Source organism: Pleurodeles waltl, chromosome 9 (assembly GCF_031143425.1).
Source record: "Pleurodeles waltl isolate 20211129_DDA chromosome 9, aPleWal1.hap1.20221129, whole genome shotgun sequence".
Taxonomy (NCBI): Eukaryota; Metazoa; Chordata; class Amphibia; order Caudata; family Salamandridae; genus Pleurodeles; species Pleurodeles waltl.
This window is the reverse complement of record NC_090448.1, coordinates 873,326,779-873,339,930: the sequence shown is the minus strand read 5'-3', so window position 1 is coordinate 873,339,930 and position 13,152 is coordinate 873,326,779. Positions and strand designations below refer to the sequence as shown.

Sequence of the window (13,152 nt, the reverse complement as noted above, 5' to 3'; positions counted from 1 at the left end):
CCCAGTCCCAATGTGGGTTTTGTCATATTTTGTGTCGTCTTCAAATGGGAGATAGCAAAATATACAGTCAGCCAAGGTAAATTTGTAAGATCTGCAGTCCATCAATGAACGGACTTTCTTCAAAACATCTCACCATCCTGCATACAAGGGAAGTCAAGAAGGAGCAGGGAATATTTATAATAGCTCGTTGCCTTAACTATTTGGAGGACCATGTATGCTTTGCATAGTACACTAGTTCGGGCGTACCTTGTCTTGTTGACCTGGATCATAGACATGGTCACTGGTGTAAATGAGAGAAACCAAGGCCACCACTGGCTACCATTGGGAATGTTTACATCACAAGACAACCTCTATTTTGGAACATTAGCTGCAATCGTAGCAGAGAATATGTTATGAATGGGTAATGACAGTGACCTGTAATTGCATCTTCAATTCACCTTTCTTAGAGAGCTGAAAAGATGTACACTGTTGAAAGGCATGACAGCACATACAGTCCCTCATGCATGCCCAGTGAACAGAAAATGGACTTGAGTTTCTCAGGCTCTCATTTTTCAACATGGGGATTATAAAGTGATGTCTAGGGGGCACAAGGTTGAAGAAGGAGAACTTAGGCTTTCTCCACTGATCTGTCTAGGTACTTGGCAAAAGGTGTGCTTAAAACATTCTGAACATCAGTGCAACTTTTGAAATCTTGAATAGGTTAATGTGAGAAAATAAAATCTAGGTGTGCCTCAATTTTTGTATAATTTCCTTGGACAATATATACCTCCTTCTCACATCAAAAGAAATATCCATGCCATTAACATAATAGGACTACAACTATGACACCAATGTGCATGTTGGGGTCATAAACAATTACAACGACTACCACAGGAAATATGAGGATAAAACAAGAAATATACGCAACATCGAGATAGAAGCACCCTCTTGATGTGTTAAATGAATTAGGGAGCTCCAATTAATGTAATAGTGAGAAGAGGAGAAACGTGGGAGACCAACATTAGTGAGAGACAAGCAGGAGGCACAATAAACTGACACAGAGGAGAATGAGGAATGGGTGGGTGGAAAAATTATCAACAAGAAAAGAAGCAGGGGTAGAAGGTAGTAACATGAAACCGACACACAGGAAAAGGAGTTAGGACTGGGAGGGATAAACAAAAAAGTAAAGAAAAGTAGTGAGAGGTGGGGAAATGTAAAATAGTTCCTAATGTAATGCAATTGGTGCACTCCATTGGCAGCAAAAGGATACCCTAAAACAGCCAGTAGCATTAGGTGGAAGAGCTGTACTCCTCTGGACTGAGCCGAGATGTTATTGCCAAATGCCAGTGGCCGAAAGATACTAGTCAAAAAAGTCAAAAGTTGAAGGCAATGGACCTAAATCCCACTCTAATTATATTGGAAACAACAGATCTGGTTGAGAGATGGTTTTCTGAAACCAAGACCTAAATATCACAGGCAGGTCCGTCTCCGAGATCTCATTGAGAGTTGGTTTGCTGAAACCAAGACCTAAAAATCACAAGAAGGTCAGTTTCCAAGACCCTTTATTTCATGGGTAAAATAAACTATCTCAGTCCTTACCTTATTAAAATCTGGAGCTCCTCTTTGACATCCCTGGTATTTTCTGCATCTTGAAATTAGGCGTCTCTTTTGCAACTTCTTAAAAAGCCGGATGCAGACCCTGGTGTTTTGAGTAATCTTAGACTCATCTCTCTTCCCCTGCCAAAATTTTGGGGAAAATGGTGAACCAAAATGAATCTACCTTTGTGGAAACAAATGTCCTCCTCCACGACTCTCAGTCTGCCTCAGTACGGGCTTTAGCACAGAGTCAGCCCTCTTGGAGGTGGCTGAGTTTGTTAGGTAGAATCTCGATAATAGCACACCTGTCATGGTGTTGCTTCTTGACTTGTCTGCTGCATTTAACACAGTGTCCCATTTCGTCCTGTTGAACAGACTCAGGGGTTCAAGAATTGAGGGCAAGGCCCTCTCTTGGCTCAAATCCTCCCTAGCGGGCAGATCCCAACGTTTGTATCTACACCCATTTTCCTCAGCATCTAAACCGCTAGTGAGAGGGGTACCGTCGGGATCTGCCCTGAGCCCGTTCTTGTTCAACTTTTACCTTGCCCCCTTGGCTTATCTGATCGAAACCTGGAGTGTAAAGATAGTGTCATATGTAGATGACACTCAATTGCAATTTTCGTTTCAGGATGGCTTGGAGGCAGCCTTTCACAACTTTAAAGAGTGCCTTAAAGTATTCGCGGCTTGGATAGAGTCTAATTGTCTTCCTATAAAACAAAAGTTTTTGTTTTCAGTCAAGTTAGGCGTCCTCTGTTGAACCTCTGGTGCCCAATGAACTAAACCCAGCCCCCCACATGCCAACTCCTGAAAGAAATCTTGGCATCATTTTTAAATCAACACTCTCCTGCGCCACTCAAATCGAACAGATCTCTTCGGTCTACTTCCAGAAACTAAAAACCATAGGAAAGTTCCGTAATTTGGTCCCAGAAAAGACTCTGAAAATGGTAGTCCACTCTATGGTATCTTCTTGATTGGACTACCCCAAGAGTCTCTATCTCGGCTAGCCTGCAGGCTTGATACGCAAGCTATAGTTAATCCAGAATACAGTGATAGAGATCAAATTTTACTAATACATTAGTGGCATAGAAGTTAGCATATGGTGACTTATAAACCTTCAAAGCCTACCAGAGAGATTAACATGAAATGTAAAATGTGCATGTTTGAATCATGGTGGACAATGTGGCCTCTATTCTTATTTGACAAAACATTTTGTCATACAAAGATGTTGTGCATTCATATTTGAGTGAGTTACTGACATGAATTAATATTAAAAGTATTATTATTAGATGAATATTGGAAATTAAATATATTATGAGTATTAAACGAACATGAATTAGTCATACGTATATTGATTTAAATAAATTTATTAACATGAGATACATGTGTGCAGAGAAATAAATGCATGTTTCAATTATGTACTAATATGTTGTGAATAATGTTTGCAATTAAATTTGCTTTACATATTTGATTCAAATTGTAAGGTGCGCAATAGAATTTATGTGTATTAATTGTATTAATTTGTATTTAGGCTTTCTTAGCTAGACCTGGCCTGAAGATTCATTTTTTGCAGTAGAGGAAAAATACATATTTATTCTTTTTCCCTCTGACCTGAATTAATTCCTACGTTGCTGGCTTGTTTGTGAATGTCCTATTGTATTAAATACCAAGACATGTTTTGATGTTAACAAATGTAACTGTATTTGTTCTAGCTGTCGAATAAGACAGGAAGCCTTTTTCATTTCGTATGAGAACTGTTCAGATTATCCTGTAAGCTGTTAGAAAGAATCCCAAAGTTGCAATCGACAAATAAGTATCACATTTTGGCAGAAATGTATGAATTCATTGAGATGACTACACATCTTTCCTGAGGAAATACGGAATAGCTGCAAACCTGATGTGTGTCTGGAATCCTAATTGTGTGTTGGTTATTGGTGTTTATTTATTTTTTGTCCTCATAGTTTCCCACCCTGGCTAAGGGGGGGTCATGGAAATACTTTGCGGGGGAGACTTCCCCGCCCTCCCTCGACGCACCCTCTGCCCACATGCCACTCAGGACCAAGGTGGTGTCTTATCAGTACCCTCGAGTCCCGAGCAGTTGACACACATCTGTCGCCTCACAAAACAGTCTCATGGACGGGGAGGTCCTTGTGGAAAAATTCTTAATCATTGGACTCCATTTGTTAGACTCAACAGGGCCCATACTCTACCCAAAATGACCTATGTCTTAGTAGCTGTTTTTCCTAAGTAACCAAAACTCATCTCTTTTACTAGGGGTGCCACTCAGTTCTGAACATCATAGATTAATAATCGCCATCAGCCATTCATGTACAGTTGGAGCCAATGAGAGAGCCCACTTTAAACAGATTTCTCGTCTGGCTAGAAGTACTAACACAAACAACGGGTGTCTTTGGTGTCTGGTAAGCTTCTTACTTTGCATTTCTTCATCAAGCACCCCCAAAATTATCATTGAGCAGCTTACCTTAACTTCTGGACTAATTACCTCCTTAAGCACCTTATCCACGGTTTTCCAGCTTTTCAAGCTTCGGAACTGACAGAACATGTGAAGATCATTTGCTCTCTCTTCGTCACAGTGAGGGTAATTTCTTTTAGCCCTTCCCAGGGCTGTTAACTTCTCTGGCGACAAATACATCCCATGTAGTATAAACAAATGTTTTTTCTTTCTTTAGAGAAGCAGATTTATCTGTAAACCAGAGTGTAGACATTGATACTTGCCAGAGATTAGTGACGTTCAGAGTTGGCAAGTCCTTTCCCCACTTCTTCTCCGGAAGGGATAGGGACTCTTCCCCTGCCTCTATTAGCGTCCAGTACCATAAAACAACCTCTTTTGATAAACAGATTTCTGAAGTAATTTCTCCTCCCAACTACTCTTCCCTGTCCCTTCCTTCACTAGGGTATTAGTCCAGCTTGCCAGCTGATAGTACTTGAATTTAGAAATCGAACCCCCTACTTGCTCCGTAAATGTGGACCAGGATACCAGAGTATAATCCTCTATTATTTGTCCCCACTTCACCACCCCATTTATACTTAAAGAAAGTGATAGTTTATCTTGAAGACTTTCAGGGGTGCCTGGTGAATCCCAAATGGGAGCCATGCTGCTGTAATATGACATCCCTAAGGTACACCAAACTTAAAACCATATTCTGCAGGCTGCTGTCAGAGACTTTAGCCGAATCTTTTTAAAGTATTTTGGGTGACCAAAAATTATTTAGAAAATGGTCTCCTGCCTCCGAAAGATGTTGGGTCATTGCTTTCAAAAGAGGGGTGAAGTTAAGTCTGTCATTTAGTAGCCACCTCACATTTCTTAACCGGAAGGCAAGGTGATATTTATAAAAATCAGGTGCTACAATCCCCCATGTTCCTTCTTCTTGCATAGTTTTTTCCACGCAATCCAGACTCCCTTGGATGCCCATACAAACAAGGTCAGGTCCCCCTGTAGTTTTTTAAACCAGCCTGATTTAAACTCTAAAGCGATTGTGTTAAACAAGATAGTAAACTTTGGGAGAATAATCATCTTTGAAGTGTTTGACCTACCAATTATGGATAATGGGAGGCCATCCCATACCTTTAGAAGCTTCCTTGTATCCGCCCACACTTTCTTAAAGTTGACGTGAGCAACCCCCTCCAGGTTTGCTGTGCGCAAGATGAGCCCACCTGGAGGACAAATCAGAAATTTGGGGACATTCCTAGTTAAGGAGAAACTTTTGAAACTTTGAAACTTTTAGTCAGTCTGTTAGTTTGTGGGAGTCTGTCAGAGTTATTCTTGGGTGTTCATGCAGTCACTTCCTGTCACTCTCCAAGGCTTCTGCTATATTTAATCTAAATGTTATGAATTTCTTTTTAGTATTATATGTCCGATTATTTATGCTGTTCAGAACTAATACGCCCCCAAATACATTTTGAAACACTGACCTGCCCCATGTGCAGCTCATGTTCTGCACTGTCCTGATGCTGCTATGTACTGATGCTGTGAAACTGTTGACGTTCTGCTTTTCGAAACTTTCCTGTCTGCTGTCCCACGAGGAGAGGTATAATCTATAATAATGTGGTTTCTTGTTTCCTTTTCAGTTTAGATAATTGCACCAGTATATTTTATAGTGAGTTACCCTAGTTAGATGATTCTTCCAAATTATTTTTGTCTTTTCTTTTGCCTGCATGCGTTAGCCCGTTCCCACATATGCAAGTCCAAATTCATATTAGAGATACAGGTGGTACACCTCTGAAAACCGATTGTTATTAACTGAATTTTGTTGATTTACTGATGATACCATAATTGGCTTTGAAATCTGAATTTAATGTGCATATTATAGTTCTGTTAATTTGTGTTATTCTCTTGGAGTGCTTAATAGTATTGATGCTAGGCAGGCTTAATCTCTAGGCGTTTTGGTCGACCTACGGTTTTCATGTACGTTTGAAACATAGGGCCAGATGTATCATCACAGCCCATTTTTAAGAAATCGCTATTTCCGACTCGCAAAGTGCCATGTATCACATTTGCGATTCGGTAATAGCGATTTCTTAAAAATCGCAAATGCTATTACCGAATCGCAAATTGCGATACCGGCCCCATTCACAGCTATGGGCCTGTTGGCCCATAGCTGCGAATTTTTTGCATTTCCAAAATTGCGATTTCTGAACCAGAAATCGCAATTTTGGAAATGCAAAATCCCCACCTGCTGCACCCCAAAAATGTTTTGGGGGACATGTAAGGTGCACACATGCCAAAAGGGCATGTGTGCTTTACATGTTCAATTTAAAAATGCAGTTTAACTGCATTTTTTAATTTTGCACCAGGTTACCACCTGGTTTGATATCATGGTATTTTGCATGTGCAAAATGCCATTCTGCAAAAAATCGCAATTTGCGATTTTTTGCAGCATTGCCTTGCGACCTGGATTTTGCGAATCACAAATTACGACTCGCAAAATCCAGGTCGCAAGGAATTGCAATTTTAGCGATTTCTGCTTTGTGGTCTGCGAATGCCTTTCATGCATTGCAGACCACTTTTTTGCACTCGCAAACGGCCGAATTTAGCGATTCGCACCGTTTGCGAGTGCAAAATATTTTCATACATCTGGCCCATAGTTTTGTGCACCATTTATGCTACATTGGCTTTGTGGTTGTAATAAAGCTTTGAAACTTTATTCAGTTTGGCGTTTGTTTTATGGTTAAATTGATCTTGGTGTTTAAAAGTGTTTACGTATCTCATGTTGTTGGTTTAAATTGAATTAATCCATATACCACACTGTGTCCAAAGATCTAGTAGACTTCTAGTAGGTGGTATAAGGTATAGTGTCTCACTAAAGTGCTTGCGGTTTCTGAACCCAAGAAGGGAAGAACACCTCCATGGGTGCTCCAGCAACAGCGACTAGACTTATAAGGAGAGGCCGCTACTGTCAACATATCTATCCACATTTACAGCAGTTGCACTGGCCACCGGTGGCGCAGCGCATTTAAATTTTAAGCTCTGACCCTGCGTTTGGAGCATTTGGCGGAGCTGCCCCGAGCTATTTGAAGAACAGACTGACAGTACACTCGAGAGAATATTAAGGTCAAATAAATTTTGCCTGTTGCGGATTCCTAAATTCTCGAAGACACGCTGCAGAGGAAGTTTATTCACAGTTCTTACAGCCAAGTTTTGGAACAGTCTCCCACCCAAACTGTGCTGGTCTGAGTCACTGACCATCCTTAAAAGAAAACTCAAAGCTGTGTTGTTTAATGCAGGTGTGTGTGTGTTTTGATCCCCGGGACGCTTCTGTTTGAAGAAGCTACGTACTTAACAATTACCACAATTACCGATTGATTAATTGATGGGTGTCAGCATGTTCAAAGTCCTTCGTGATAAGCACATTTATCTGGGCTGGTTTCTATGTTACACACATCAAAGCATGCAGACACCAAAATGGTCCCTTGCAGGGGAGGGGAGCATTACAACTACGCCAATAAAAAAAAAGGAATTTGTTTTTGTAAAACGGAACATTACAATGCCAATGTTTGATTGTGAGGGGGAGGCCAAGAATCGCTTACTGATGCCACAAAATTGCATGTTCAGAGCACTAATGCCCAGATGTGGTTTATAGGTATGGTATGGTATGGTATACGATGAGATTGTACAGGAGAGATTGCATATACCACCGTGTCTTTTAGCATTAACATGCATGGATTCGACTGTTCGCATTGCTGTGAGGAAGGCCTTTGTTTGAAAAATCCCCGGGTGGTACGTCCTGAGATGTGCTGCTTGCCTTGATGGATTATGTGGATTTGGGAACGCATATAAAATGAATCGACACGGACGAAGACGTCTAGGAAAAGAGGTGAAGACAGATCTTTATGAATAACACGTTCTGTACTTTGTGTTCAAATTAAAAGATGTGTAGGAACATTAGACTAACTACAGAACATGGGCAGGATATGCTTATTCTGGTTGTGGCCTCTGTGCTTCTGAGCGCATCTGGGGATAATTGCACCGCAGTTCACGTCTTACCTCTGTTGTACTTTGTAGAGCTAGCTTGCATGACAACTTTAGAAACGTCTTACGTGTGTGTATGTATTATGTGTATGTCCCCTAACACGTGACCACTGCGAATGTTTACCAATAGTTTGGCTTGTTCTATCTTCTGATACCTTTGCAATGTTCATACAGGTGTGTGGCGGGGGTGAGATGGAGGAAAATCAGAAGCTCTGGCTTCTAAATCCCATTTAGGATTAATGTGAGTATGCTTGATAGACAAGCATTAGCAAAGCCAAAATGTCTAGCTTTTTCGATCTGTTGGTTTGTGAGTGCTTTTGCCAATGCTGTGCAGTATTGGAAAAAGAAAGAAAGATGCATGGATGCACGTCTGCAATTTACATCATGACACTGCCCATGGCCTGATCAGTCTGTATGCACTTAGATGTGAGGATGCATTCTTGATAACAAATGCGCATACGTGCGTAATGATGTATGCATTAATGCGTCACATACAGAAGCACTCCTACGGAATAATGTGGACATCATTTTATTCATTATTTTTTAGATTTATTTACCGTTCCAACATGACGGATGGAACATGGAGCAGTAAATAAAAAAATGAATAATTTTTGCTTGCATTAAAGTGCTTTTAGAAAACGTGGTGGGCCTGCACCAAATGGCAGCTGCTGCCCCCCCCCCCCCCGAAAAAAAAATGCGCATATAAATATTCAGATGGGACAGGAGTACGGTGGGGGGGGGGCAGAGGAAGAGCGGATGAGGGAGAAATCAACATAGGGATTGGAGCAACAACATATGAGTGGGGGAGTAACAAGGGAGCTTGAGTTAGAGGGGGGAAATGGGGAGGAAGTAAAGTGTTAACAGTGGACGAGCCGAGGCTGGTGTGGAGGAGAGAGCAATACAGAATGTTCAGAAGGCAGGTATTTAAAGTGGAAAATAACACAAGCACTGTCACGGATTTATTAAGGAAAAAGAAGTACGCTGAATGTCAGAAACGGGAGGATACAATTCATCTAATCAAACGGATGGTAAATAGGCTATCCTTTTGGGTGAGGAACACACATACGAGGAAGTAAAGCCACATAGCAAGAAGCTAGTAAATGAGAGTTACAAAAAAGCAACTGCTTGGGTCTAAGCCCACTATACGTTTTAAATGTGGTCCAGAAAAGGTCTTTTGGCAATAGACAACTACAACTATAGGCAAGACCCAAGAAACGGATCTCAGTATATTTTATGTTTTGTCTGAAGGGATCATCACTGTCTGACTCATGCTCAGTAGCAAAGCATCATGTGTTTACGCAGAAAGAGAGGGCGTTTATGTTTCCCACGTAGCTGAAACTGGAATGTAGGTTTGCTCTTGCACAGTTAACAAGAGGTGAGGGTACCCAGGTTTTAAGTTGGAGACAAACACCCCTATGATTTTCAAACTTCTGGACTTGGTGGTACAAATGAGCCGGACACCAGAGTGCTAGCCCACCTATGGGCACAATTGTAATTGAACATGGATCCTCATACACTTTTCCCCCGCTCTGTGGCATATCAGAAGTTAATTAAAATATAGAATTGTCCCAGTGCTGGATGGGGTATCTGATGATCAGCATGCCACAATGAGGGGTGAGAGTTCGTTATCCTTTCAGGAACCCCTGTTCCTAACTGTATACAACTTGGTTCCTGTTATTGGATTGAGGAGCACTGTTCTTTGTTTAGAAGTTCAAAGTGTGTCATTAATCATTTTCCTTAAGCAGTACCTCTTCTATTTGTCTTTCATATCGATTTTCAACAATCACATTAAAGCAAAAATAAACCTTGTGTTAGAGGAAGATCACTTATCCTGGGTAAAAACCTGTTTTTTCATCGTTTAATTAATATGTGTACCATCTTCCTCAGTTTAATGGCTAGAAATTGGAAAAACTACTATAACCTTGTAGACCGGTACTGTACTGTAATTGTTTGCCATTCCATAGCCCTTTCTGTCTTGGGACTCAACGTGATTGTTGCTTCTGTACTTTACCCATGCTATACCATTTGAGATGAAGAGCTCCAGTAACTTAAGAACAAATGGTTGTTGAAATCACAATAACACTGAGCTGGTTGGCTATTTAGGCTGGGGTCCTTCATCACTAGCTCTTTACTCTTCCCTGTTTATCGGGCTTCTTGACGCCCGTGCCATTCATTCACAAATTAGGTATGTTGCAGCCATTCTTCCAAATAGGCTGCTATAAAGAATGTTTACAACAACAAGCTATAAAGATTTTTCTGATGTGTGACACCACGGATGGACTCATCTTCCCTAAGATGCTACCACCAGCAGATACGGAACACCAGCGCACAGCTCTTTTAAACCGCATCAACGCCAGCATAAATAGCAGCAAGGAAATCTTCGCCGCCATCAAAGATTTCACAGAGCCTCTGGCCTCCTCCGGCAACGCTAGCCCCTTCGCAACATGGTCTCAGAATTAGTCTATAAGAAAACCACCTCCGTATTCAGCAACTTTGATGCTCAACCAGACCCTGTCGCAGTCACAACTAAACGTCTCATCATGGACGAAGAACAAATCCAGATCTCATGGCCTGCTACTACCAGCATCAAAACCACTGCTGCAATGAAGACCATTCAGGAGGTTGGTCCCATCTGACCCTTGCCCCACTACGAATTCATCAAAAGTCTCCTACCGATCAGCAGTGTGCTAACACCCATCTAAACTCCTTCTTCGACTCAGCAACATTCTTGGACACCTGGAAACATGCTACCATCATGCCTCTGCTCAAGAAAACATGCTCTTACTCAGCCACACTCTCCAACTACAGACCCATCTCCTTTCCACCATACCCAGCCAAAGCATCAGAGAAAATATTCAGCCAACACCTCACTGACCCCTAGATTCTCAACACCATGCAGCCTGGATTCATGCCCAACCATAGTGCAGAAACAGCACTCATTACCGCCACAAACAACATCCACATGATCACTAACAGGGGAGATAATCAGACCTTATCCTCCTGGACCTTTCTGCTGCATTTGACACAGACTCACACTAGACCTGCCAACTAACACGGTGCCACTGTGTGTCATACAATCTCTGCTCCTTCACACAATCTCCCGGTGAGGAACTAAAATCACATGGTGGCAGGCATGGTGAGCTTGAAACCACTTCACAAAGTGGCTTTTCAGCTAGTCTTTGCAGACTGTAAGCAGCTGGTGTCCATTAAGGGGTGTGAAAACACTTCATAGCATCAGCAGCAGCCTCGGACACCCTTGTTTTTTTTGCACAGGGTGTGGGGAGATTTGTGGAGAGGTGATTGCCTCTTAATGTGCATTTGGGCACGAGTCTTCATCCTCCAAGGCCATGCTCCTTTTTCGCACAACAATATTTAGTGTTAAGTTGGCAGATCTGTCACACCCCATCTTCATCAGGCTCCTGCATGTGATTGGCATCCAAGGACTCACTGCCCGCTAGATCTGCAACTTCTGAGCAGACCTTTCGGAAGCCCCCAAACTCATCTGCGGAGTGCTTCAAGGTTCATCATTCAGCCTCACCTTCTTCAATGTATACATGATCCCTCTGGCTAATGGCGTCCGTGCAAAAAGACATCAACATCCTCTCCTATGCAGACAACATACAACTCCTACTCTTCCTCTCGCACAGTACCCCCAACACAAGAAACAAGTTCACCACTTGCATGACTGAAGTCGCTCACTGAATGAAAGCCACCTGTCTCGGGTTCAACACCACCAAGACAGAAGTAATGATCTTTGGCAAGAATTCCTCACCAAGACACTCCAATTCATGGCCAGCTGAGCTTGGACCCACACCCAGCACCAATGATAGGAACCTTTGAATCATCATCAGTATCAAACTGGACATGACCGCAGAAGTCAGCGCTGTCACTGCGTCCTGCTAAAACACCCTGAAGACGCTGGGGAAAATCATCCATTGAGTTCCAAGCAACACGAGAAAAAGCTTTGCTCGCATCCTATTCATCAGCATGTTGGACTACGGGAACACCCTCTATGTCGAGATCACCAAGCAACTCATCAAAAGACTACAAACCATCCAGAACTCTGCAGCCAAACTAATCCTCAACTTCCTACACAGAACTTGCATCACACATCTCAGGGACATCCACTGGCTCCCAATACACAAACACGCTCATTTCAAATACCTCACACATGTCCATGGTACTATACAACGTAGGTCCCATCTACCTGAACAGTCACATCTACTTCCGCCAGACACTCAAACATCTTTGCTTCACAGACTTGTACTTGCACACATTCACAGAACCATATCAGTAGGACAGATGTTCTCTTACATCATTCTGTTTTAGAGACACCTCTCTTCTTGAATTCCACAAGAAGATGAAGCCCTGGATTTTCAGTTAACCAATTTACCCTAGTTTGGGCTAGACACACACACGTGTTCAATGCCAGGAAACCCTTATAGGACATAGTGAGCCTTAAAAATACATATAGCATAACATAACATAATATGTGGGTTTCTATATGCTTTCCCTCCCCATCGCTCTGTCTCTCTCTTGCATTTTTCAGGTTGTACATCACCTGTAAATTGCATTGCTATTTTTTTCTGTTAGTGCTTTGAAGCTATTCACTGTTAAAGCCCCACTACTCCTCCTAATTGAGGACTGTATTATGGGCCTAACACACAAATGAAACATGGAAGTCCTTGTAGCATACACATCTAAACTAAATTGACAAGTATCAGTGGATGTGAAGCATGTAACATCATGAGACATATAGGAGGAACAGCATGCCCATGCATGGTAGTAGGTTTCTAAAGTTTCTAAGTTCTTTGGAGTTGTCGTAGATGCCCTCTCAGATCTATAGAGGTGTCTCCTAATAAGTTTCATGTCTAAGAATATTTTTTTGCTGCAAGAGTCAGCTTTATTTGACCAGAGACATAGAAATACAGTGGACTATACTAGACTCATATATTTTCCTTCCACGTTACTTTGAGAACACCGTGGTGTGCCTGTATTTTAAGCATTCTATTGTTATGCCTAGTGATTTTATGTGGGTTGAAGAGAACAGCGTGGGATGGTTTAAATATTAGTGTTTAATTTCTGCTGGA

The 13,152-nt window shown here is 41.8% G+C and overlaps 1 protein-coding gene across 4 annotated transcripts in view; it reads left to right on the top strand.

The window, feature by feature from the left end:
- DGLUCY (D-glutamate cyclase) overlaps positions 1-13,152 on the top strand; it is a 396,105-nt gene that overhangs the window by 179,553 nt on the left and 203,400 nt on the right. Inside the window, exon 1 of one of the 4 annotated variants that reach the window (XM_069208182.1) lies at positions 3,973-3,992. The exons of the other annotated variants lie outside the window; for them this stretch is intronic. The gene's annotated coding sequence lies outside the window, so the exon portion shown is untranslated. Of the gene's footprint in view, positions 1-3,972; positions 3,993-13,152 lie in introns of those variants that run through there. 4 annotated transcript variants of the gene reach the window in all.